Raw genomic sequence first — 27,411 nt, 5'->3', positions numbered from 1 at the left:
AAAAATGATAAAGAAAAAAGCAAAATCTGGGAGTTATAGCTCTGGTAGAGAAACTGGGGTCTCCTAATAACTCTTGCGCCCTTTATCCAACTACAGCGTTGGGTGTTTTAAGTGGGTTGCCACATTCCCAAAAGTGAAAATCCAGACAAAGTTGTATTGTTGTTGTTTTTGCAGGGGGAGGAGTTGTTGAGCTGGGAAGGCCCAGCCAGATGGGCGGGGTATAAGTAATAAATTATTATTATTATTATTATTATTATTATTATTATTATTATTATTAATTTATTTTACAGTGTGCTTTTTTCAGGGGGAGTTGTTGTTGAGCTTTTTTTGTTTGTTTGTTTGGGAAACATCACGCGGGGGAAAATAAGTTTTGGGGCTTTGGGGGGATTTATAACGCATTTTTAAAAAGAAAAATCACACTCCTTGCCATACGTCCAGGTTTTCCTGGACATTTTGCCGATTCAGCAAAAACCCGCCCAGATGCCATTTTGCAGCCCAGATGTGTCCGGCAAGACCCAGACGTATAGCAGCCCTAGGCATGAGCCCACTTTAAATGTCCAGAGCAGATGGGCCTGTGGGCTGCATGTTCCCAACCCCATCTTAAACCACCCCTGAGAGATGGAAAATGAAGCCAGTCACACTCCCCCCTTCTCCCTTCCTCCCGCCTGCCGCAACAAATCCGGAAACAAACATCTCAAAGTCCAAAATGCACATGGCACAACACAGTTTGAGGCCAAACATGTCCGTTCCGAGTGTGTCAAAAGTTTTCCCTGGCTGAGTAACACAGAAGCCATGTAATGGCTGATGGGTCTTGAGTTTGAGCCTTCTTGGCAAGTGTCAACACACACCCGCCCCTTTGCTATATATTTTGGCTCTCCCCCTGCCAGGGATGTAAATGGCTGCGTTCAGATTCAGGTCCACACCCCGGCTGCTGGAACATCTTAAAAAGCATTCAGTTTGCCTTCCTTATTGGGAAAACAAAGTTAGCAAGGTGCTGCAGACTTTGAAAGAGTCTTTTCTGTGCCTTTTCCAGCTTTTGTTGATGGATTGACCGAAACTCTACCAGTATTCACCATAAGGCTGCACCATAGCTTGTCTCTCCCGCTAAGAGGGAGCTCAGGGTACTGAGTTCAAGAAGGACACTGACAAACTGGAACGTGTTCAGAGGAGGGCAACCAAAATGGTCAAAGGCCTGGAAACGATGCCTTATGAGGAACGGCTAAGGGAGCTGGGCATGTTTAGCCTGGAGAAGAGGAGGTTAAGGGGTGATATGATAGCCATGTTCAAATATATAAAAGGATGTCACATAGAGGAGGGAGAAAGGTTGTTTTCTGCTGCTCCAGAGAAGCGGGCACGGAGCAATGGATCCAAACTACAAGAAAGAAGATTCCACCTAAACATTAGGAAGAACTTCCTGACAGTAAGAGCTGTTCAACAGTGGAATTTGCTGCCAAGGAGTGTGGTGGAGTCTCCTTCTTTGGAGGTCTTTAAGCAGAGGCTTGACAACCATATGTCAGGAGTGCTCTGATGGTGTTTCCTGCTTGGCAGGGGGTTGGACTCGATGGCCCTTGTGGTCTCTTCCAACTCTATGATTCTATGATTCTATGAGTGCCAACAGCTACATAGCTAAGACAGAGCCACAATGCGGAGAGGGAGGGAGGGAGTGATCAGGCTCAGGCAAGGAGCAAGGTTTGTGTAAGAATTTGAAAAACCGTTGGTAGGGGAAACCTCACAACAGCCCAGTGAGGACCGAGCACTTAAAGCGGTCACATAATGCCACTGCTTTTGGAGGAGGGAGAAATGGAACGTCCTAGAAGCTGACGTGGTTGGCATCTCGAACCAGAGCACTTCACGCTGCAACATTTTGCTGCAGATCTGACTTGTATTTTACAAGTTCCTTAGCCTGGATTTGCCCAATTGTAGGGGGTCGGTAATTAGAGTCAGGGGTGTCCGCTGGTAGAGTTTTGGGTGGCGTTAGAAACTTTGAGCACCTCCATGTGGGGGGCAGGAGGGAGGGAGGAGAAATTTGATTCAGTTCACCTCCAAAGGTAAACCTTCCTAATCTGTACTTCTTGGAAAAAATATTCGGGCCAAGGCGAAGCCAAATTTGCAAATCTGAATTTTTGCTATGCAGTTCTCAAGCCCAGCAACGTGTACACAAACTCAGGTACTGGGATAAAGTGTGCATAAAGGTGCATATATTTATGCAACAACATGCAAATATACGTTGCTATTAGGGAGAATTGTAACATGTCTGTATACAGAGCCGGAATGGCGCAGCGGTTAAGAGTGTTGGACTAGGACCTGGAAAACCAGGGTTTCAAATCCCCACTCAGCCACGAAACTCGCCGCCTCTCAGCTTAACCTACCTCACAGGGTTGTTGTGGGGGTTAAATGGGGAGGAGGGAAGCTATGTATAGCCACCTCAAGAGAAGGTGGGATTGAAATAAATAAATAAAAATATTAGCCACTTAGAGGCCATTGCGGCATGCAAGCAGTACAGTGGTACCTCGGGTTAAGTACTTAATTCGTTCCAGAGGTCCATACTTAACCTGAAACTGTTCTTAACCTGAAGCACTGCTTTAGCTAATGGGGCCTCCCGCTGCCGCCACACCGCCAGAGCACGATTTCTGTTCTCATCCTGAAGCAAAGTTCTTAACCTGAAGCACTACTTCTGGGTTAGCGGAGTCTGCAACCTGAAGTGTATGTAACCTGAAGCATATGTAACCCAAGGTACCGCTGTATATGAATCTAACAATTAAAAATGACAGAAGAAAAAATTTGCACTAAGATGCTGATACATTTCTATGGGGACTTTAAAAAAGAATAATCTCAAACTGTTACAGACATGCGGAGAACTTAATTTGAGACTAGAAGAATGAGAAACCAAAATGGACTGGCAGCAGCTCTTCAAGAATTTGGGTAGGTGACATTTCAAGCCCCACCTGGAGATACCAGGTGCTAAATCTGGGACTTTCTGAACGCAAGGCAGATGCTCTATCCCTGGGGTTGCCAGGTGAGGAGCATCCCAGAGATTTCAAGCCCAAATCTGAGACCTAGGGACGGGCCCTGGTGATGTCATGGGGGGCGGGCCCTGGCAGTTCTTCCTCTGTGCTTCCTCCCACCGTTGATCCTGGGAGATGGAGGTTAATTGGGAGAGGGAAGGTATATGCAATACAGGCATTCCCTCCACTTACGTGTGATCAACTTGTGTGCGACGGTGTATACATGCGGCGCTGGGAAATAAAGAAATAGATTCAAACCAGGAAATGATGGGAGAGAGCGGCAGAGACCTTGTGAAGAGACCCTCCCCAGAGCCCAAAGAGGACATAATTGAGGGTGGAGGAAGCCCTGAAGAGACTGGAGGTGCAGAGGGACTTTGTTTACGTTGCTCAGGCTCCCCACCTAACAACTGATGCATGCAATAGCACAATAGCCACCACTTTTCTACATAGCTAGCCCCAGAGTTGCATGGAAAGAGATCAGGAGAGAGAGCTGGAGAGCGAGGGACGGGTGTTTAGAGGCTTTCTAGAGAGTGCTTCCCACTCACACAATTTTCGCTTATGGTCATGGGGTCCCAAAACATAACCCCTGTGTAAGTCGGAGGGGTGCCTGTAATTTGTAGCCAGCTCCGGCCAGGATGATGCCTGCAAGCTCCATGCATAGTCTTTCATATAAGGAATAATAATAAAGAATAATAATTTATTACTTATACCCTGCCCATCTGGCCGGGCCTCCTCAGCCACTCTGGGCGGTTCCCAACAGAATATTAAAAACACGATAAAATATCAAACATTAAAAACTTCCCCAAACAGGGCTGCCTTCAGATGTCTTCTAAAAGTCAGTTAGTTGTTTATTTCCTTGACATCTGATGGGCTTTCCACAGGGCGGGCGCCACCACCAAGAAGGCCCTCTGCCTGGTTCCCTGCAACATCACTTCTCGCAGGGAGCGAACCGCCAGAAGGCCCTCGGAGCTGGACCTCAGTGTCCGGGCTGAACGATGGGGGTGGAGACGCTCCTTCAGGTATACTGGGCCGAGGCCGTTTAGGGTTTTAAAGGTCAGCACCAACCCTTTGAATTGTACTCGGAAAGGTACTGGGAGCCAATGTAGGTCTTTCAAGACTGGTGTTATGTGGTCTCCCTGCCACTGGCAGTCCTAATTACTTAGCTATTTGCCCATCCCTAAGTGGGAATATGTGCCACCACCCGTAGAGTCTTTTATTCCTGACATCTATACTCAAAGACTACAAGGAAAAAAACAACAACGCCTGGGCCCACCGCTATAGTTGTTTACCAAGTAAACGATCCCGCTATGTCCTGACATCTCCCCTCGATGGAGCAGCCAGGAAGCATCAGGGGGGAGCGAGGTTTGGAGAAGAGAAAGAGAGAGAGCCCATCAGCAATTCAAATCGAGCCTCACAATTAAAAGTCCTGGTACTGGCTGGAGCCTGCAAGCAGCTGTCCAAGAGGACAAGGCCTCCAGCCTTAAAACAGGAAAGCCTTTCACTCGCCGCCAGTGTGGGGCGGCTTAAAATAATACTGCCACACAGCATCTCGATGGCATGCAGCCCTGCTCAGTCACACACACCGAGCAAAGGGGGGTGGGCACTGGAAAAGACAGCCGAAGAGATGAGGAAAGCTTTCTTTCTTTTTTCCTTTTTCTTTTTCCCCTACTGGGCTTTGTTTATTTAAACAGTTTTTATATGCGGAGTCAAAGCTCGGGAGCTTTCCCAGAGCCTGAGTGCACATGGTGGAAGGGCGGAGGTTTCATCAAAGCTGCAGAGGGAGGGAGGTTTGTTTTCAAAAGATGACAACATCCCTGCCAGTCTTCCGAAGGCAAAAACAGTGACACGCTCGGAATGCCCTGATCCTCATACTGAGCGTCGCTGCTCAAGCCTCACCCTTCGCTGTCATACATTGCTGAGGGCTCTACCCTGTATTTGTTTAGGGTTCCTTAAGCTATGGCTCCTCCTCTTGAAAAGAAAAAAGGATGAGGATACTAGTCCTCATCGTACTAAACAAAGGGTAAAATAAATAAACAAAAAGGGACGCGGGTGGCGCTGTGGTGTAAACCACAGAGCCTAGGGCTTGCCGATCGGAAGGTTGCTCTGTCCCTGCTCCTGCCAACCTAGCAGTTCGAAAGCACATCAAAGTGCAAGTAGATAAATAGGTACCGCACCGGCGGGAAGGTAAATAACTTTTCCGTGCACTGCTCTGGTTCGCCAGAAGCGGCTTAGTCATGCTAGCCACATGACCCGGAAACTGTCTGTGGACCAACACCGGCTCTCTCAGCCTATAGAGCGAGATGAGTGTACAACCCCGGAGTCATCCGTGACTGGACCTAATGGTCAGGGGTACCTTTACCTAAATAAACAAAGGGGAGAACATTGCAGTCCAAACTCGTAGGGACATACGGATGTGCGTCACATCACTGGTCCATCTAACCAGGAGACTTACAGACCCTGGGGAGCTGCACGCCCCTGCCTCCCATAAAGGGTAGGGAGACCAACCTGACCCCATCCATCTGTCAGTGAAAGAGGAGCTGCTTCACTGCTCGCTTTCCTCTTCCCTCCCCAGTCCTCTTTCCTTTCATGAGTTCTGCATGGGGCTACCCTTTAAGGCAGTCCTGGAACTGCAGGTAGGGCAAAATGCTGCCACCAGAGTATTGGCTGGCATCTTGGTGTGGTGTCATAAAGCACTTATTTTACAGTGTCAGAACTGGCTACCTGCGTGCTCCTGGGCCCAATTCAGGGTATTGATGCCCTGAACAATTTAGGACCCAGATACCTGGGGGTGGGCCTTTCCCCGTATCAGCCAGTCCAGGCTTTTAGATCTGCAGAGGGAGTCCTTATTTTTGACCCACTGCTTTGTTTACCATATTTTTCGCTCTATAGGACGCACTTTTTCCCCTCCAAAAATTAAGGGGAAATGTGTGTGCGTCCTATGGAGCGAATGCAGGCTCCTTGACTTCAGCGATAGCAACGCGAAGCCGCCGAAGCACAGAGGGAGCGCTCCCTCCGCGCTCCGGAGGCTACGCGTTGCTTTCCTTGAAGCCTGGAGATCAAGAGGGGTCGGTGCGCACCAACCCCTCTTGCTCTCCAGGCTTCAGGGATAGCCGCCTGAAACCTTTGGAGCGCAGCGGGAACTCACGCTGCGCTCCAAAGGCTTCGGGTTCCTTTTGCTGAAGCCTGGAGAGCAAGACTCTCTTGGCTTCAGCAGAGAGGGAGAGCTGCGCAGCGCTTCTTCAGCAAAGCGGGAGGAGAAATGGAAGGGGCTCCGTTTCTCCTGCCGCTTCACTGAAGGGGCACTGGGCAGAGAGGGGGAGATTTTTTTTTCTTTCTTGTTCCCCTCTTAAACAAGCTGCTTCCTATGGTCGGGTGCGTCCTATAGAGCAAAAAATATGGTACTTGCTCAAGTTGTCTCTGAGCAGTTTGAGCATTCCTTCCAGATCTTTTTGCACAAAGCTTACATGGAGGTTAGATTAGATTATTACTGAGCCTTCGATCTCATTTTCTTCTGGGGTGCTTGTAGGACAATGAGCATGGCTCCTGATTTTGACTGCGTGGTGTTTATAAAACTTCCCACTTGTCATTTGTTCACCCAGCATTAAAGGTAAAGGTAAAGGTACCCCTGCCCGTACGGGCCAGTCTTGACAGACTCTAGGGTTGTGCGCCCATCTCACTCAGGAGGCCGGGGGCCAGCGCTGTCCGGAGACACTTCCGGGTCACGTGGCCAGCGTGACATCGCTGCTCTGGCGAGCCAGAGCCGCACACGGAAACGCCGTTTACCTTCCCACTAGTAAGCGGTACCTATTTATCTACTTGCACCCGGGAGTGCTTTCAAACTGCTAGGTTGGCAGGCGCTGGGACCAAACAACAGGAGCGCACCCCGCCACGGGGATTCGAACCGCCGACCTTTCAATCTGCAAGCCCTAGGCGCTGAGGCTTTTACCCACAGTGCCACCCGCGTCCCTCACCCAGCATTACTCAATGCATTTTCCCGTTGCTTTCCAAACTGAGTATTTTCTTAAGAAGTGGATGTGTTGGGAGAGATCTCTGCTTTGCTCTTGAATTCCTTCCGCCAGATAGTGACAGTTCGGAGACAACTCAAACATTGCTCGCTGGGTGGGAGGACACAAGATTCCCGAGACTCTGGAGATGCTCACAGATGCTTACATTACTGATGAGCTTCCGTCGCTTAATTAAAGCACATCTGTTCTCTCAGGCTTTTGGAGGGCTTAGCTTTCCGAGAGTGGCTTGTGTGATTTATTGGTGATGCCGACTTGTGTCTCAGCTGCCATTTTGTTTTAAACACTGTGTTTTATTTCTGGGATGGAGACACAGCCCTCTGGTTCTACATCTGCAGTGAATGGCAACCTACAAAATTTATAACTGCAAGGACATTATAAAAAGGAAGGACATTAAAGTCCACAGAACTTACAGCCCCTCCAAGTGTCCCTATTTTCCAGGGACAGTCCTAGATTTACAGAAGCCATCCCAGTTTCTCATTTGATCCCGGAATGTCCTGCTTTTCCTTAGGACATCCATATTTTCATCAGAGAAATGTTGGAGGGTAGGGAGTTATGCAACCCCTGAGCCAAGGAGATAAGTAACTACACAACCTTTAGAAGACAACTGAAGGCAGCCCTTTATTGGGAAGTTTTATAATGTTAAATGTTTTATTATATTTTTATATATGTTGGAAGCTGCCCAGAGTGGCTGGGGCAACCCAGTCAGATGGATGGGAAATTATTATTATTATTATTATTATTATTATTATTATTATTATTGAATAGGGTGTCCCTATGTTAATCAGAGAAATGTTAGAGGGCATGCATTTACTCTAAGGTAATTGTATAGTGAAGGCTACAACAGGACTCTATACCAAACTTAAAAATGGAAAGCGTAATGCAGATGGTCAACAAAAGATATTTCAAGACTCTCTCGAGGCAAATCTAAAAAAAAAAGTAGTATAAACACCGACAACTGGGAAACACTGGCCTGCGAGCGCTCCAATTGGAGAACAGCCTTTACCAAAGGTGTCATGTTTTTGAAGACGCTCGAACTCAGGACGAAAGGGAAAAACGTGCTACGAGGAAGGTATGCTTGGCAAACCCTCACCGTGATCAACTCGTGCCCGGAAACCTATGTCCCCACTGTGGAAGGATGTGTGGATCCAGAATTGGTCTCCACAGTCACTTACGGATTCACTGCTAAGACCGTGTTCATGGAAGACAATCTTACTTGGCTACAAGTGATCGACAAAGAAGAAGAGGAATAGCAGGAATGGGGACACTCAGGCCTAAAGTCCATGTGTGGTCCTCCATATATTTCTATCTGGCCCTCAAGACTCCCCACAGCCACATCCCTCTTTTTACTCTTCTTGGGTGTTTCTGCCCAGTCAGGATGTTACTTCTGAGTAGACATGCCTAGGGTTGTACTGTGCCTCTTTCTGAAGGCATTTTGAAGTAATAATATTAATTCTCACCCAGGTTATATTCCAACCAGCCCCGAGCCGTTGTAATAGGGCGGGTAGACACTCTCAGAGGCACTACATTTCATTCTCAAAATTTCTGTTTGGAAAAACTGGAATATAATTGCCTGCCTTACCAGTAGAACTGAGTGAGGATTAGCACTCAGTGCTTTAATAACTGCTGATGAAAAGAGGACGTATTATAGTCACCGTCTTCAGAGGCATCATCTCCACCTGTCATCACAAACTTGCCTAAAGCGTGAGCAAGATTAAAATTAAGAGTCGGAGCTGATTCAGTGAATCTGTCCATTTTCATGCCTCACTTTTCCTGTCTTAAATTCAATTTCTGCATCAGGTTTTTTTTAAAGCCCACATGAACATTTCTCTGAATTTTAGGGTGCATTTCCCCTAATATATCCATTTTTTTCTGCAAGAAACTCCTCTCTCTCTCTCTCTCTCTCTCTCTCTCTCTCAGCTTTTACATTTCCATCTCACCTTTCCAAGGAGCTCAGAGTGGCATCCATGGTTTTCCTCCTCACCATTTTTATATGCACAACAACCTTGCGAGGTAAGCTTAGGCTGGGAGTCTGTGACTGACCCAAGGTCACCAAACCACTTTTATGGCTGAGTGGAGATTCGAACCCTGGTCTCCCACGCCCTAGTCCAGCACTTTAAATGCTGCGCCACACATAATGCATATCTGTACATTATTTGCACTAGTATGTGCATTTGTGTGTACACTTTTTCCCAAACAGGGGTGGCAACTGAAATAAAGGATTGTGGGGGTCCAGGTAAGCCCCGCCCTCCTTAATCGATCACATGATGCAGTGCACACACATCCATTGAATGGCAACGCCCATCAACTTGGGGGTGGGGCCTCAAATACTTTATTGTGGGGGACAAAGCCAGAGTTCTCTGATAGGGCTGAGCAATATCTGGTTTCCAACATCACAGTAAATCACCAGCTAAACATTGTGATATACTGTTATATCAAAATGTCTGAAATCAGGATGGAGCTCTGTAGAGGCACGGGCTGGATTCAAGGTTTTTCCCATGTTGCGATTTTATGCATAGAACCAGTGTCGGATTTATGTATAAGCTAAGCAAGCTATAGCTTAGAGCCTCGCTCTCTTGGGGGGCCCCAAAAAATTTAAAGGGGAAAAAACTGGATGTACATTTCCAAAATATAGGATAAAAAACAAATAAACTAAAACCTGCATACAGCAACAGTGTTTTGTGTTGTGTAGGCTCCTATTTGTTATGTGCAAATGGCTTTAGATACCTATTAGGTCCATAAATTACTATACAGTGGTACCCCGGGTTACAAACGCTTCAAGTTACAGACTCCGCTAACCCAGAAATAGTACCTTGGGTTAAGAACTTTGCTTCAGGATGAGAACAGAAATCGTGCTCCGGCGGCGCAGCAGCAGCAGGAGGCCCCATTAGCTAAAGTGGTGCTTCAGGTTAAGAACAGTTTCAGGTTAAGAACGGACCTCTAGAACAAATTAAGTACTTAACCCGAGGTACCACTGTATAACATATATTCAACACAAAAAACAGCAACAATTTGTTGTTGACAAAGTACAGCCGGACATATAAACAGCCCCATTAAATTCAGTACCTTAGGGCCTCATGAAACCTAAATCCGGCCCTGCACAGAACATACACACACCCATGATTCGCGATACAGCGCCGGGTCGATAATTATGACACCAATATCCCGATACGGATTTCAAACCGGTTTGGGGCGATATATTGCCCAGCCCTATTCCCTGGAGAGATTGCTAAACCACTGTGAGGGTTGGATAAAACAGTTTCCCTTGAAGTTCAGCAGCACGAAACAGAACTCGCCCGCCATTCTCTTGAAACTGAAACTCCTTATGGTTCCTACATGCTTAGCTTTGGAGCATACAGAATTCTTTCTCTGTGTCCTTCTGCAGAGTGACCTTAGGAGCCAATCCTCAGTGGATGATACACCTCCTTTCATGCTTATTGGCTCCAATCAGGGCAAAGGGGAGGGAGAGACTTTTCAGTGGCTAAAGTGCTCCCTTTTGTGCTAACTTGTGGTTCTAGGATGCTGGACACAGGACCCCTGCTACAGAAATAGTAAGGGGTCTTCAGGCCACTAGAACTCCAAAGCACTACACCTTTGATTCCCAGGCCTGACCTAAAGGTAAAGGGACCCCTGACCACTAGGTCCAGTCGCGGACAACTCTGGGGTTGCAACACTCACCTTGGGTCTTCCGGGTCATGTGGCCAGCATGACTAAGCCGCTTCTGGCGAACCAGAGCAGCACATGGAAACGCCCTTTACCTTCCCGCCGGAGCAGTACCTATTTATCTACTTGCACTTTGACGTGCTTTTGAATTGCTAGGTTGGCAGGAGCAGGGACTGAGCAACGGGAGCTCACCCCGTCGCGGGGATTCGAACCGCCGACCTTCTGATCGGCAAGCCCTAGGCTCTGTAGTTTAGACCACAACACCACCCGCGTCCCTTAGGCCTGACCTATTATATGTTATTGTGTGAAACCAAACCTTCACCTCCGGGAAAACTAACCAGTGGAAGAAAAACCAGGCGGACCTCTCTGAACCAAGATTTTGCTGGAATTGTATTTCCACTCCTTTGCCTTAAATTTCTCTTTGGGATGCTTGTTCAGTTCACGCCTTACCTGTTCTACCAGACCTAGAAACTCAGAACAATACTCTTTCAGGCTACAATCACACCCTTCACTTTGTTACTCCCACAAAGTTTCAGGTCACCTCCACACCCAAAATCCATCCCCAAAGTTCCCTTCAAGTTGGGCAAACAGAGTTTCATCTGCTCTAAAGGCACCATCTAACCTTTATATAGTTCACTCCACTCAACAACCATATATCATTGATTCATTTGGTTTATCCGTCTGCAGTCCCCAAGCAGGTTCTCACCCTGGCCAATCAAATCCTTCAGCTTCCACCTACCCTCTAAGACAGGGATGGGGAAACTGTTCCGGCATCTCATGACTGACAGGTCAAAACCCAGGCAGGCAGCTGTCAGGCGCTTGGGAATCGCAGCACAAGAAGCATTTCCTCCCCCCCCCCCCCATCGCCCATCACAAAAGGATGTTCCAAACATTGAGCAAGTATATTCCCTGGTTATCAGCTGGCCTTTAGCAAAGACAGAGCCTTTAGTGTGGCAGGCCCTGCCCCGTGGAACTCCTTGCTACTAGAAGTTTGTCAGGAGTCCTCCCCGTTTTCTCTCAGCTATCTTCTAAAGATTGTTCTGTGACAAGAACTTTTGTTAACAGTGCACCAAACACTGTTGCAGACCTTACTCTGATGTACTTTGACTGCATAGTTCTGTATCCACGACATGCTTTCTATAACTCAATAAAAAAATCATTTACAGTGGTACCTCGGGTTAAGTACTTAATTCGTTCCGGAGGTCCGTTCTTAACCTGAAACTGTTCTTAACCTAAAGCACCACTTTAGCTAATGGAGCCTTCTGCTGCCGCCGCACCGCCAGGACACGATTTCTGTTCTCATCCTGAAGCAAAGTTCTTAACCCGAGGTACTGTTTCTGGGTTAGCGGCGTCTGTAACCTGAAGCATATGTAACCTGAAGCATATGTAACCTGAAGCATATGTAACCTGAGGTACCACTGTACCAAGCAAAAATTGTCCTGCCCACACAGGCCTTTGGATTGTGAATTTCTATCAGCTGGTTTTTACTGCTGTTATTGTTGTCGTGTTCTGTTTTTCAGTTACACACACACACAAACACATGAAAAATGTTTATAAATACAGTCAAAACTTGCTTCTCGAACACCTTGGCACATGTACATTTCGGCTCCTGAACGCTGCAAACCTGGAAGAGAGTGTTCCAGTTTGCAAATGTTTTTCAGAAGCCAAACTTCCGACACTGCTTCCGGTTGACTGCAGGAAGCTCCTGCAGCCAATTGCAAGCCGCGCCTTGGTTTTTGAATGATTTCGTGAGTCAAATGGACTCCCAGAACGGATTAAGTTCGAGAACCAAGGTACCACTGTATTTAAATAAATAAATAAAATAGATTTCAAACTCGTTTATTTATTTATTATATTTCTACACTGCCCTTCATCCAAGAATCACAGGGCCATTCACAGTATAATAACACAGAAATACATACCATAGTAACAAACAAAAAGAACACCACTCTCCACCAACAGTTTAAAAGGCCGCAGATTGTTTAATTAGCCCAAGGCCTGGTTGTAGAGGAATATTTTTGCCTGATACCTAAAGATATGTAGTGAAGGTGCCAGGTGAGCCTTCCTGGGGAGAGCATTCCACAAACAGGGAGCCACCACAGAAAAGGCCCCGCTCTCATGTTGCCACACTCCAGACTTCTCACAGAGGAGGCACAGGTCCTGAAAAAGGGCCTGGGTTGGTTTATATGGGGAGGGGCTGTCCTCGAGGTATTGCGGCCCTGAGCTGCTTCATATTGCAAGCTTGAGGGCAGGCAGTGGTCATTATTCCTGGTATTTGCAACTGGTGTCTTTTCTTAGCGGCAGGAGCAGGCTAAGTGCTTTAGAGACATTAAAATGTGCCCCAGTTCTATGCAGAGCACAACCCTGAGATCAGCAAAGATAGCAGAATCCGAGACCAGGGAGAAGAGTCGGTGGAAGAAGATTGGAAAAAATTCAAAGTATATTTACAGAAATACTGCAAAATTAATGAATGTTAGAAGAATGCTGGAATGAAGTTATATGGTTTTAGCAGAAATGTTATAAAGAATTAAGCAAAAACTGATTGTTAATGGGCCAAAGTGGAAAATTTAAAGTTAGATTGTGTTAAGATAAATTATAGAACAAAAAATTGAGAAAGATGGAAAGGATTTGCTGAAATAGCTAATTGAACTAGAATACAAAAAAGAGAGGTGTGAGGAGGTCGATGAAACAAGTAAATGAAAGGTAAAGATATGGAAATATTGGATGTGTTTTTAAATGTTTTTGTTTTTCTTGTTGTTTTGATGTATTTTTTGTTTTTGTTTTTATTTTTGATGTATTGTTTGTTAAATTTTTTATTGTTTCTTTTCCTTTTTTTCTGTAACTATTAAACTTCTAATAAATGTTATTTAAAAAAAAAAAAAGAGATCAGCAAAGATAAAATCTACCCTCAGACCCTGAAAATAGCAGAGCCGTCGCTGAGACTATGGTTGGGAAGTTATCAGGAAGCAAGTTAGAGAAACTGGTCAGAGTCTTTCAGCTCTCGACGTGCTGAATCTTGTTCTCGTGCCATTAAGATGACAAGCCATGTGAATCGCATTAGGACATCTTTGACAGTTGAGGGACATTTGCAAAAACCACCCTTCCAAGAAGAATGTGCAACAGTAAACAGGCAGCACTTTTTTCCCCTTTCTTTTTCTCTCCCTCCCTTTGCTTCGAGGCTAAACATAGTGCTGACATTTTTAAAAAAGCAAAGAACACACAGACCACATTACTGACCACAGGGGAATTACACTGTGTACTGAGGAACTCCCTGTCAACATGTTCTCACACACACACACATACACACATCCTGATGGGTTTTGAATTGTAGGTGTTGGAAGGGGCCCAAGGGTCATCTAGTCCAACCCCCGCAATGCAGGATAAACATGAGTTTCTATTTTGTCCTTTTACAAATTTATAATCCGCACTTAGTACAACGTATAGCTATAAAGCCAACAAAAGATTCCCCAAACCACACCCAGCTGTCAAGTGACTGAGGTCACTGATGTTTTCAACTGACAGGTGGAAGGACAGGGTTTAATCCTGCACTGGCTGTGCGATCTTGATCCCAGCAAAGAACAGGATCCTGAAGCCAAGGCAGCAAGGTTTAATCGCCACTCATCATCTGAGAAGGGATTAAAGCCCTGTGCAAAAGCACCCTTTGAAGCCACTCTTGTGAGAGAGCTACTTCAAATAAGCTTTAGCAAAGGGTTTCAGACAGCGTCTCTGCTCCCATTTGCTCAAACAGGACTGCAGAAACTGTCGTAAAGCTGGTTGCCAAAACGCTCTCAGAAACAAACTTTCCCCACCCCACCCGCTTTAAAAATTGAGGGGAAGTCTCGAGATTTAGAGAAATCTCAGTTTACGGATATGTATTTGGTATTGTAATAAATTTATACTTGAATCTTAAAAAGCAGACACATCACCTTGCCAACAAAGGTCCGTGTAGTTAAAGCTATGGTTTTCCCAGGAGTGATGTATGGAAGTGAGAGCTGGACCATAAAGAAGGCTGATCGCCGAAGAATTGATGCTTTTGAATTATGGTGCTGGAGGAGACTCTTGAGAGTCCCACGGACTACAAGAAGATCAAACCTCTCTGTTCTTAAGGAAATAAGTCCTGAGTGCTCACTGGAAGGACAGATCCTGAAGCTGAGGCTCCAATACTTTGGCCACCTCATGAGAAGAGAAGACTCCATGGAGAAGACCCTGATGCTGGGAAAGATGGAGGGCACAAGGAGAAGGGGTTGACAGAGGACGAGGTGGTTGGACAGTGTTCTCGAAGCTACAGACATGAGTCTGACCAAACTGCAGGAGGCAGTAGAAGACAGGAATGCTTGGCGTGCTCTGGTCCATGGGGTCACGAAGAGTCGGACATGACTAAACGATTAAACAACAACAATGGCTTCACCCGAAATGATCAACATTTTGAAGCTCAGAATAGCAATATTAACTTTATCATAAGTTCACTTCTTTTAATAGGTATTTGTTACTCCACTTCTGGTCCATGGGGTCACGAAGAGTCGGACACGACTAAATGACTAAACAACAACAAAATCAAATAAAAAATGTTTTTTTTTAAAAAAAGGAATAAATGTATAAACGGGCGAGCATTTTGCCTGGACCCACCCCCTTTGAAAGGATGCTTACAAAAGGCTACTTGAAAGTGACAGCAATCACCGCTTCAAAGAGATAAATCACTTGACATCACTATGACATCAAGTGACTGACAATTGAGCAGCCCCGCCCACTTGTCCATTTTGGCCCAATAGGGGTGGGAAAGATAAAGATCTCACCCTCCAGCTAGGAAACAATCCCCACCTCTGAATGTAGACCATACTTTGCTCAATGGACCAATGGTCTGACTCAGAATTCTGCGTTCCCCCCAAATGTATGCATCTGAAATTGCTGGAGTGGACAGAACGGGGAGAGGCAAATAATGGAAAATCCAATTAGGGTAAGAAGTACTTAGAGTTTATATTCTGCAAATGGTTGGGTCCCATGTCAACAACACAGGGCATGGGCGGAAAGCTTCTTCCCCCTCCCTGCGGGCCGTTTTATCCATTTGCCGGATTAATAATTCAAGGGAGACGAGCCCAGCAGTGGCTCCACGATGCTGCTGGCAAGGCTTTGATGAGCAGGCCTCCAGCTGCCGCGACATGCATTTCCTGACCCCCCTTTTTGCCACCGGCTCAAAGGCAGCAGAGGACAGATATTGTTGAGGTGCATTTTCCACTGGGGGGAAGCCTTCTCATGTGCCTCCAACAGGCCATCTGGCCAACGACAGGGGCTTCTGCCGCAGAGCCGCTTGGACAGATGTGCAGAAGGAGGTGAAGATGGCCGAGGTTGAAAACCTTCTGACCTACACCTGACCCAGCCTGGCTAATATCCCAACTGTTGTCTTGTTCTGAGAGGCAGCGCAGACAGGCAGGCTGCATTTGGGCACAAGGAAGCCAAAGAGGCAGTTTTCCAAGAGAGAAGGAAGATGCATTTTTTCTTTACTTTTTGGTGTTCCTCTCTGACCTAGAAGCAGATGAAGAAGAAGCAGCAGCAGTAGCTTTGAGCTTTGGTTAGGGCCGATAGCCAAATCGTCTGACCGAGTAGAAGGCAGATTCTTGTGACAGGCTTTCCCCCAGAGCTTTGCAGAGCTAACAGATGACTTCTCTGTGGCCAGAGTCCAAAGACCTACTTTATACAAATATTCAGGAGTTTTCACAGGCCCGAGCCAAGCAGGGGCTGGAGAGGGCATATGCCCCAAGTAAGTTATGGGGACAGCAAAACAGCATGTAATATCAAAAGCTGCTAGGAGACCAGACACCCCAAAGTGTCCCTATTTTCCAGAGACAGCCCCAGATTTCTGATTTAATCCCAGAATGTCCCGCTGTTGCTTAGAACATGCATATTTTCGTCAGAGAAATGTTGGAGAGTATGGAGTTATGTGACACACACCTCCAAGCCAAGGAGATGAGTAACTATGCAACCTTTAGAAGACATCTGAAGGCAATCCTGTATAGGGAAGTTTTATAATGTTTAATGTTTTATTGAAGACAGGAGTGCTTGGCGTGCTCTGGTCCATGGGGTCACAAAGAGTCGGACATGACTAAACAACTAAACAACAAACAACAATGTTTTATTATGCTTTTATATATGTTGGAAGTTGCCCAGAGTGGCTGGGGATACTCAGTCAGATGGGTGGGGTATACATGTAATAATAATAATAATAATAATAATAATAATAATAATAATAATAATAATAGGACATCCCTATTTCTATTCAGTGCCAGATTTACGTATAAGCTAAACAAGCTATAGCTTAGGGCCCCGCTATCTTGGGGGCCCCCAAAAAAATTAAAGGAAAAAAACTGGTTGGACATTTCTAAAATATAAGATAAAAAACGAATAAAAGAAAACCTACATACAACAACAGTGTTTTGTGTTGTGTAGGCTCCTATGATGTAAGTAATCGCGAAAAATAAATACAGTAAATGGACAAAAGTATAAAGATTCACAAAATGTTTAGGGGTATGCGTATCCCTGCGTACCCCCAGAAAAAAGCACTGGATAGATAGATAGATAAGACATATATATATATATATATATATATATATGCTTTCGTAGATTTCGCATATATATATGCGATGGGAAAAAATGGAATGGCACACTGACGCAACATCATCCAAGCTCCCCACAAACAATTCAGAATGGATGCTCCTTAAACAGTCAACATTGTCTAATCTCGTTGCAAACAAATCAGAATAAATGCCCAAGGAACAGGTTATCTGGAAGCACCAGTGAAATCAGACGACTTTAACTTCCAGCCTCTACCTCTTCAACCAGCTGCTTCCAAACCTCTAGTCAGCTTCTCCTCTGCTTGCAGAAAAAACTTGTCCATCTGAGACCTTGTGGAGCCACTGGCATTCAGTGCACACAGTATCCGCTAAGGTAGTCCAATGGCCTGGCTTAGTATAAGGCAGTTTTCGAGGTTCCTAAATATTGCCACTAATAATAAATCAAGTTCCTTTGTCTAGTAGAAGGGGGGGCAGTTTTCAGTCTCCTTGCATTTAAAGGTTTGTTCCAAGCTGACTTCTGACACCTAAACACAACCATAATCTCTGCCCACTGAAAAGGGAGCAATGTATTTATCACATTACTCTGGGGAATCCTGAGGTAAACAGTTGGAAGCTTGTCCAAGCACAGCACATCTGTTGTGGCTTTCTGGCTCTCACATCTGCTGCTTCTAAACCAGTCACTTGAAGAATGCAGAGTCCAGAGAGAAAAGAAATCCTAATAACTACTTCCGTCTGAGGGGAAGGAATTCACCACTTGGGGCTCCACAGAGAATACCCTCTTCCCTGGAATACTCTCACCTGCTGTCCAACTTCTGAGGACAACCAAGAGGGTCATAGAATCATAGAGTTGGAAGAGACCACAAGGGCCATCGAGTCCAACCCCCTGCCAAGCAGGAAACACCATCAGAGCACTCCTGACATATGGTTGTCAAGCCTCTGCTTAAAGACCTCCAAAGAAGGAGACTCCACCACACTCCTTGGCAGCAAATTCCACTGTCAAACAGCTCTTACTGTCAGGAAGTTCTTCCTAATGTTTAGGTGGAATCTTCTTTCTTGTAGTTTGGATCCATTGCTCCATGTCCGCTTCTCTGGAGCAGCAGAAAACAACCTTTCACCCTCCTCTATGTGACATCCTTTTATATATTTGAACATGGCTGTCATATCACCCCTTAACCTCCCCTCTGCTGATGTTTACACCCAAGAGGATTTGTAGGAAAGGAGGGGATGTTGCAGATAATAAATAATAATAATAATAATAATAATATATTATTTGTACCCCGCCCATCTGGCTGGGTTTCCCCAGCCACTCTGGGCGGCTTCCATAGAAACAAAAAATACAGTAGAATATCACAGATTAAAAACTTCCCTGAACAGGGCTGCCTTAAGATGTCTTCTAAATGTCAGGTAGTTATTTATCGCTTTGACATCTGCTGGGAGGGCGTTCCACAGGGCGGGCGCCACTACCGAGAAGGCCCTCTGCCTGGTTCCCTGTAGCTTTGCTTCTCGCAATGAGGGAACCGCCAGAAGGCCCTCGGAGCTGGACCTCAGTGTCCGGGCAGAACGATGGGGGTGGAGACGCTCCTTTGAGGCTTAAGTCATTTAAGGCTTTAAACACTAGTGTGAGTAGCTTTGAAAGGTAAAGGGACCCCTGACCATTAGGTCCAGTCATGGACGACTCTGGGGTTGCGGCGCTCATCTCGCTTTAGTGGCCGAGGGAGCAGGCGTACAGCTTCCGGGTCGTGCGGCCAGCATGACTAAGCCGCTTCTGGCGAACCAGAGCAGCGCACGGAAATGCCGTTTACCTTCCTGCCAGAGCGGTACCTATTTATCTACTTGCATTTCGTGCTTTCGAACTGCTAGGTTGGCAGGAGCAGGGACTGAGCAACGAAAGCTCACCCCGTCATGGGGATTCGAACCGCCAACCTTCTGTTCAGCAAGCCCTATGCTCCGTGGTTTAACCCACAGCGTCCCCCGCGTCCCTTGTGAGTTCCTTTAGGGCTGCCATATTTTGAAAAGTAAAAACCAGGACACCCCAAAAGTTGTGAGCTTTTCCCCCCCAAAGACCCCAATGTTGTTGAGCCTTTCACAACACAACCAGCCTTTGAAATCCACACTCCTCTTAATTTTTCAAATAATGTGTACTCTAAGTAATGCATACAAAAATACATATATTGAAGGAAAGTGCTTTGCGAAAATGTGTATATTGGGCAAAAATTGCACCAAACAGGTATATATATCAGCAGAAATTAGCAGAAATATATTAGCACTAAAGTGCTGGTGAATTTTCACAATACCTTTCTCTTTAGAAAAAAAAGAAAAATGCAAACTCAGAGGTGCCTTAAAATGTTCTCCCACCTAATCCTAAATCAAATCCCACTGGGAGTAAAACTAGGACAGCAATAATGTTTAATGACCTTAAAAAAAATTAAAAAAGGTGGTACTTCACTACTCATTCATCATTTTTATAAGTTTTCTCCATAAGTCTAATTGTTCAAAAGTGTTAATTTAATTTAGCAAGAGATAAAGTATTTCAATGCTCCGGCCATGAGCCACCGATGATATCATTAAATAAAATAAAAAGCAGAATATAACTACGCTAATATTTACATTAACAGTCCTACAATCCATAAAAACCCAAGGATCGATCCCTGCATTTCTTTAGCCTATAATACCGTTCTTGAGATAAGCCATCTCACAGACGGTTCCCCAGATGGTCTGTGCAAAAGGCAATCCTTTGATGGCATGAGTCATTGTTACAAAGAGTGGGTAGATCTTGCAAAAAGGGGTGGAAAAGAAGCCTCTCCAAATATAGAGACAGCCCTGTGTCTAATCAGGAGGCGCAGGAAAGTGGGAAACACCGATAGTCAGAAGTTCAAGGCTAATTGGGAAAACAAGATAAACTGCATATTTCAGATGCCCACAAAAGACAACAAAGCTTGTACGGCAGAGCTTGTGGAAGCAGACATCGCCTCCCCACCTTCTCCTGACAACTCCGAAATTTAAATACATGTTACTCTCCTTGACATTATTTTCAAAGTCATTTTTTATACAGTCATACCTCATGTTACGTCCGCTTCATGTTACATTCTTTCAGGATACGTCCTGCGGCGACCCAGAAGTACCAGAAAGGGTTACTTCTGGTTTTCGCTACTCACGCATGCACAGACGCAGATGCGCAAAATGACATCACGCACATGCGCAGAAGTGGGGAATCGCAACCCACGTGTGCGCAGACGCGCCGCCGCAGGTTGCGCTCTTTTCATGTTGCGAACGAGCCTCCGGAACAGATCCCGTTCGCAACCAGAGGTACCACTGTAGTGTCACGTGCTTCTCCGCCGAAACACAACGGACTAGCTGCCCGTTCAAAAAGGAGTGGTGCCCTCTCTGGGCATACCAAGGCCCCATCTGCACTATACATTTAAAGCAGTATCATACCACTCTAAGTAGCCCACCCAAGGAATCCTGGGAAGTGTAGTTTCTTAAGGGCGCTGAGAGGTGTTAAGAGACCCCAATGACCCTTCAGAGAGCGAAAATTCTCAGAGCGGTTTCACAGACAATCCCTCTTCCCAGAGAAATCTGGGTATTATGGATCTGTGAGGGGAAGAGGGGGTCTCCTAACGACTCTCAGCACCTGTAACAGTTACAAGGATTCTCTGGGGGAAGTCAAGACTGTTTAAAGTGGCGGGGTGGTATGGATGAGGCCTTTCTTGGATGCTGTTGATGGGGCAGAGTCTTCTGTGGCACTTGAGGGCAAGTCAGCCCATGGAGGGCAGGGCAAGTGGGACACACAGCTTGGGATGTCCAGCACTTAGCCAAATCTATCTAGATTTATGTCTGTAAGATCAGCGGTGCTTCTTTCAAAGAAAAGGCTTATAATACTGCAATGCAGTATCTGAATTTTAATAGACCTGTTTTTTAAAAAAATATTTTATATGGTTTTAATTTTCTTCTATTTCAACAGTGGCATTTTCAGCTATTGTCTTCTATATGTTTCCAGCATTCTGTGTTTTAGCCAGGTTGTCTTAACTTTGGTAAGCCACCTTGAGTTCCAGGCTGGGGAAAAGGCAAAATATTATTGATAATAATAATAGGATGGTTGTTATTCCAGCCCTTTCAATATCCAAGCACCATGCAGATTAGATAGACAGATGATTAGATAGATGATAGATAGATGATAGATAGATAGATATAGAGATAGATAATAGATGATTGATAGATAGATGATAGATAGATAGATGATAGATAGATATAGATAGATGATAGATGATAGATAGATAGATAGATAGATAGATAGATAGATGATATAGATTTGCCTTTAAATGCAAACTGAATCTAATTTCTTCCTCATCCCAGAGGCACCAACTTGCTCCCAAGACTGAGGGGAGCTAGTGGAGTGAAAGCACACTATGAATACAATCCAGTTTGGGCAAAATGAGCATTATTATTATTATTATTATTATTTATTATTGTGTGGGTCTGCCCTCCATTTACAGTCCTATTGCACTGCATGTCCTAAGTCCTCTCTGTCTATTTTCTTCACACACCTCTGCCACTCTCTTCTGGTACTAATTGGTCATCCTTTTCCTAAATTATAAACCTGCAACGCTTTGGGTCCCATACCTTTACTTCTTGCAATGCCTCCTTTAGCTACTGTTTTTTCCAGGCTACAGGAAGGGGCATAACATGACTCCAATTGATGGGGACCACAGAGTGGCCTTATGGGTTTCAATAAGGCGTCTCCCTGAACACTGGTGGAAGAAGGGGGGGCGGTGGGGGCGGACCACCCCAGGTGCCATCAATGGGGGGGTGACAAAAAGCAACTCAACGCTGCCTGTGGAACCAAGCATGGTTGAGTCCCATCACGATGCGTCCCCTTCCCAGCGATCAGCCAGGCTCTCCCTGCCCATCCCGTCCATATCCCACCCTTGGGGGGGGGGCCCTGCCTTGCCTCATGAACAGCAGCACAGCTTTGAGTGCGGCTGCACACACACACACACACACTGAGGGGGGTGACATTCGGCACACCGCCTGCCTGCAACTCCCAAGTCTACCCCGAGCCGTCGGGGAAAGGCAAGGAGCTGTGCTGCTTTGCCAGTGGTCTTCCCCCTTCTTTTGACAGCTTGGGGGAGGGTTGGGAGTCGCGGGCAGGCGGCGCACCATTGCCCAGTGCGCTCCCAGGCTGCTGGAGGAGGGCAGGGCACGGCTCTCTTTGACAGGGGGGTGGAGAGAGGAAGGGGGGATTTCAATGTGGGGTGGAGGTGACAAGGAAATTCTGCCCCGGGTACCACCTGACCTTGCTATGCCACTGCCCCTGACTTTTGCCTATGCAATGTGAGCATGGCACATCAATCTGCCCAGCAATTCTGCACAATCTCGGGGTGTGTTCCTATTGCCATTTACTCTGCGACTGGAAAACTGGACGCAGAGGAAGCCCTAATTTGAACATACTCTTTAACAGTCACCACACATGCGCAGATGAGCACACATGCGCAGGTGACAGCTCAGTGAATAGGAGCAGGGAAACCCAGTATGCATGACATTTCAGGGCACCCCTGCCCTCTCTCAGATATGAACAACACCATGCAAATTCAGCTTGAAACGCATCAGGGGAGAAATGACCTCGCAGCATTTCAAGCTGCTAATATTAACGTGCCATCATGCTCCCTAATTGCCACACAGACAGGTAGTCACACTTATTATTGTGCACTGTTTCTTCCTTGAAGTGCATCTTGAAAGAGTACAGATGCCGGGTGTTGCCTAGCTACAAGACTGGATGCAGATGCAGAAAAATGCCTTCTGTCTCCAGCAACGCTGCTAAACCTATTCTTATCCCACCAAGGCTTCGTGTTTCTCTGTGACTTACTAGCTCAATCCCATTGTCCGTGCCTAGTTGACAGAGGGCCAGTTCTCAAGTTACACCTGTGTAAGCAGAATTAGTGGTGACCTTTCTTTTCCCCCTGAAGGCACACAGGATGGAGGCACACAGGACGGCAGTTCTGAAAAATGCAAGGTCTCCATATTGGTCTGAAAAACAACAGATCTCCCAGCAAAACATTCTGGGGTAATATTGGCATTTGATGTGCTGACCTTTATGGCAGAGTCAGGGAACCTTTCTTCTGTGTAGGACCGTTGAGCCAATGGTGCGCAGACATCACAAGATTGCACAGATCTCTGCGAGCCACACAGTCTCTGTGGGTTTCATGAAATTAGGGTTCTTGTGCAGCCTGTGGGTTGCAGGTTCCTTACCCCATTGGTCAAATCCAACATGGCAGGCATATTGAGGGTGTGCCTAACTGAACGTTAGTTGCTGTCAGGGAACTGCCATCGGAGCAGGAGGAGGTGAGAGGGCTCTCGGACGATGGTGGAGAGGGTACCAGTAGGAGGAGGGATAGCCCATAAGCTGGGGAAGGAAATCAGCGTAACACCAGTGGAGAAGGGGAGGAGATAGAGGAAGCGGAGAGTTGGCTCCAGGACTCTTTGCAGGAGACAAGCGGAGAGGGGACAAGTGCTCCGTTGCCCACACCCACAGCGCGCAAAAAGCTTGTGCGCAGGCAACGGGGGAGGAGACTGGGTGTCAAGCAGCTTTTATGTTGGAAGCGGTTTAAGAAACGCCCATTGACGGATTCTGCCAGCGACTGAGGCAGCCACGAGATAGAGGCTGCTCTGTCAGAAAGGGTTCAACCATGCAAGACAGGCACGAGTAAAGGCAATTTACGCACAAGCAATCCCTAGAACCATAACAGTTGCAAACATAGGTTTCATTTTTTCCCCAGACATTTGAGGAGGGGGGATTTAGAGCAGCGGAGGTCCCAACCCTTTCCCATCCACTGTTAACTCTAAGTTGCCCCATCTCAAGAAGTCTCCTTCGCAAAGTTCCTGAAGTGCATTTAGCAAGATACATATGCTTTTGGAATTCTAATGGAGGGCAGGAGAGAAATTTATGTAGAAGAAGCAGGAACGATAGCATCATCCATTGGTTCGTCTGACTCAGAATTGTTTATTCCATGGGTGGCCAACATTATCCCCTTGAGATGTTGATGGACTACAACTCCCATCAACCTCACCCAACATGGCCAATGGTCAGGGGTGAAGGAAACTGTAGTCCAGCAACACCTGGAGGACCACAGGTTCCCCATCCCTGCTCTAAAGCAACCTTCTCCATCCTAGTGTCCTCCATTGACCATGGAGTCCAATGACACCTGAAGGATACCATGTTGGCTACTCCTGGTATATAGGATACCTATCTATCTTGGTTGTGCCTAAAATGTAGACAGCAGTTACTTTGGGAGCATGTGTGTCTTTAATTGACTTATTTATCCCAGCACATAATTTGAAGAACATGGCAGCAGCCCAGCTGGATCAGACAGAAAAGGCCCATCTTGTCCAGCATCCCAATTTCCACTATGTCCAGGTAGTCACTCCTGGGAATATAGGGTGTTGCTATAAAAGGTAAAGGTAAAGGACCCCTGGACAGTTAAGTCCAGTCAAAGGTGACTAGGGGCCTGTGGCACTCATTTTGCTTCAGGCCTAGGGAGCCATCGTTTGTCCACAGACATCTTTCCGGGCCATGTGGCCAGCAGGACTAAACCGCTTCTGGCGCAATGGGACATTGTGACGGAAACACCATTTACCTTCCTGCCACAGCGGTACCTATTTATCTACTTGCACTTTTTGGCATGCTTTCAAACTGCTAGGTTGGCAGGAGCTGGGACGGAGCAACAGGAGCTCACTCCGTTGCAGGGATTTGAACCACCAACCTTCCAATTGGCAAGCCCAAGAGGCTCAGTGGTTTAGACCACAGCACCACCCACACCCCTGGTGTTGCTATATGCCAAGTCAGACTTGTGGACCACCTATCTCAGTATTGTCTACAACCCTTTTTTTTCTTTTTTCATAAGGGCCACGCAAGCTTATAGCAGGTCAGACTATTCATGCACCTAACCCAGTATTATCTACCCTAGTGACAGTCAACGTGTTGTCCTGCAGATGCTTTGGACTACAACTCCCATCATCCCTGATCATTGGCCATACTGACTAGTGCTGGTGGGAAATGTAGTCCAACAACCTCTGGAGAGCACTACCCCGGTCTACCCTGGCTGACAGTGGCTCTCCGATTCCCCCAGAGGTGCCAGGGATTGGACCCAGCCATAGGAAGCTGCCTTCATACGAAATCAGACATTTGGTCCACATACTGCAAGAAGATCAAACCTATCCATTCTGAAGGAAATCAGCCCTGAGTGCTCACTGGAAGGAGAGATCCTGAAGCTGAGGCTCCAGTACTTTGGCCACCTCATGAGAAGAGAAGACTCCCTGGAAAAGACCCTGATGTTGGGAAAGATAGAGGGCACAAGGAGAAGGGGACGGCAGAGGACGAGATGGTTGGACAGTGTTCTCGAAGCTACCAGCATGAGTTTGACCAAACTGCGGGAGGCAGTGGAAGACAGGAGTGCCTGGCATGCTCTGGTCCATGGGGTCACGGAGAGTCGGACATGACTAAACGACTAAACAACAACAACAACAAGCTCGGCATTCTTCACCAGGCATGGACAACCTGTTCTCCTGCCCAGATATGGTTATACTCCAGCTTCCATGATCCTTGGCCATTGGCCATGCTGCGTGAAGCTGATGGAAGTTGGAGTCCAGAAACATCAGGAATTCCAGATCTTGATCTCAATCATGCTGGAAGAACCTCAGGCCTCTCTATCTGGTCCCTCAGGCCTCTCCTCTGGCCATCTTCCTTGGGCTGTGCCCTCCACAACAGCTGGTTCTGGTGCCTGCAAGCCATGCCTTCAGTGAAGACCTTCCTTTGCAGCTTGAGTCCAAGCCAAGCCGCAAAGGAAGAAATGAAAAATGGGGAGAATGCACGTTCCAGATTCTTTCCTTTGAAGTCAGGTCCCTGAAGACCAGGGTCACTGTTCCTCTGGTTGGTTCCAAAATCAACTGCTCTAAAGCAGAGTCATTTAGCATCTCTTAGAAAGTTCGCCTCTTGACTGCAACAAGCAATTGCCCCAGTCTAGGAGAAGGGAATTGGAGTCACCCCTTTCTCTGCCTCCTGGATTTCATCCTCCTTCTCTCAAGAAAGTGCAATAGCTCAGTGGCTGAGCACACAGAAAGTCCCAGATTCAATGAGCATCAGCAAACCCACCACTTCAAGTCTGCACTCATCTGCCGTCAGAAATGATTAATAACCAGGAGAGTTGAAGCATCACCCCATTCACTCCCTAGGCCAATTGTGACGGTAATTGCAGAATAAACTATCTTCTCTCTCTCTCTCTCTCTCTCTCTCTCTCTGTGTGTGTGTGTGTGTGTCACACACAATCCGGTTTATAATACCAAATACCGGAACAAGCTTTTCTTTTCTTGCAATTCCTTTAACCTCTGGATTTTCTGTCCCACCAAACCTTCAACACCAAGCCAAGAGACATTAATTCAACTCTTCCTGTATCTCCATTGAGAATGATTCATGATACTGGAAGGCCAAGCCAGTCTCAGTTCACTCCCTGGGCTGATGCTGAAGCTTAATCACCAGGAACAAAAAAATCTTTCTCATTAAATACACAGAGAGACAGACACACTCCCAGGCTTCGGTTCATCCTAGAACGCCGAATAACAAACCCACATTTTAAAAGGCATGCAGATACATCAGCCACACACACAACACACAGATACACCATTTTCTGCTAGATGCTAGAAATACAAAGGCGCAAACGAAATCACAGATAAACAAGTCTTCCTCGATGCGTTCTAGTTACATCACCCCTTCCAAGCTCAGGCACACATCTCCAGAGAGATGTGTACCAAAAGGATGCTGAAGAGGTGTGGACCACAGCAAGGAAGGGAAGTATCAAAAAGGAAGACAACAACAGCATGCTTTTAATGTCAAAAGAAGGATTCCAGAGAAACGCGGGCTGACTGTGCCATCTCCACCTGCCTGGCCCTAAAGCAGATGTGGTCCTAAGTCTAGATGCATTCGAGGTCCATCATCCCTGGCCAATTGGCATGATGGTGGATGCAACCCAAAAACATGCTGGAGAGGTCACAGATTTCCCAATTGTGCCCTAAAGCACCACGAGGGCGACCAAGTCGGGTTGTCTGACCATCCACTGGGTGTGGAGCCTTGCTTCAAAACACATGCACCCACCACGCCATCGCCAG

General features: G+C 46.4%; 2 protein-coding genes across 2 annotated transcripts in view; one reads left to right on the top strand and one right to left on the bottom strand.

Moving 5' to 3' along the window:
* HIRA (histone cell cycle regulator) overlaps positions 1-27,411 on the top strand; it is a 378,609-nt gene that overhangs the window by 94,747 nt on the left and 256,451 nt on the right. The gene's annotated exons all lie outside the window — the stretch shown is intronic.
* The window catches only part of SEPTIN5 (septin 5), a 79,197-nt gene that overhangs the window by 50,978 nt on the left and 808 nt on the right, over positions 1-27,411 (bottom strand). The window lies entirely within an intron of this gene.

This window comes from Podarcis tiliguerta (assembly GCF_965153285.1).
Source record: "Podarcis tiliguerta genome assembly, chromosome: 16".
Classification (NCBI taxonomy): domain Eukaryota; kingdom Metazoa; phylum Chordata; class Lepidosauria; order Squamata; family Lacertidae; genus Podarcis; species Podarcis tiliguerta.
The sequence above is the reverse complement of the archived record's forward strand: the minus strand, read 5'-3'. Positions and strand labels throughout refer to the sequence as shown.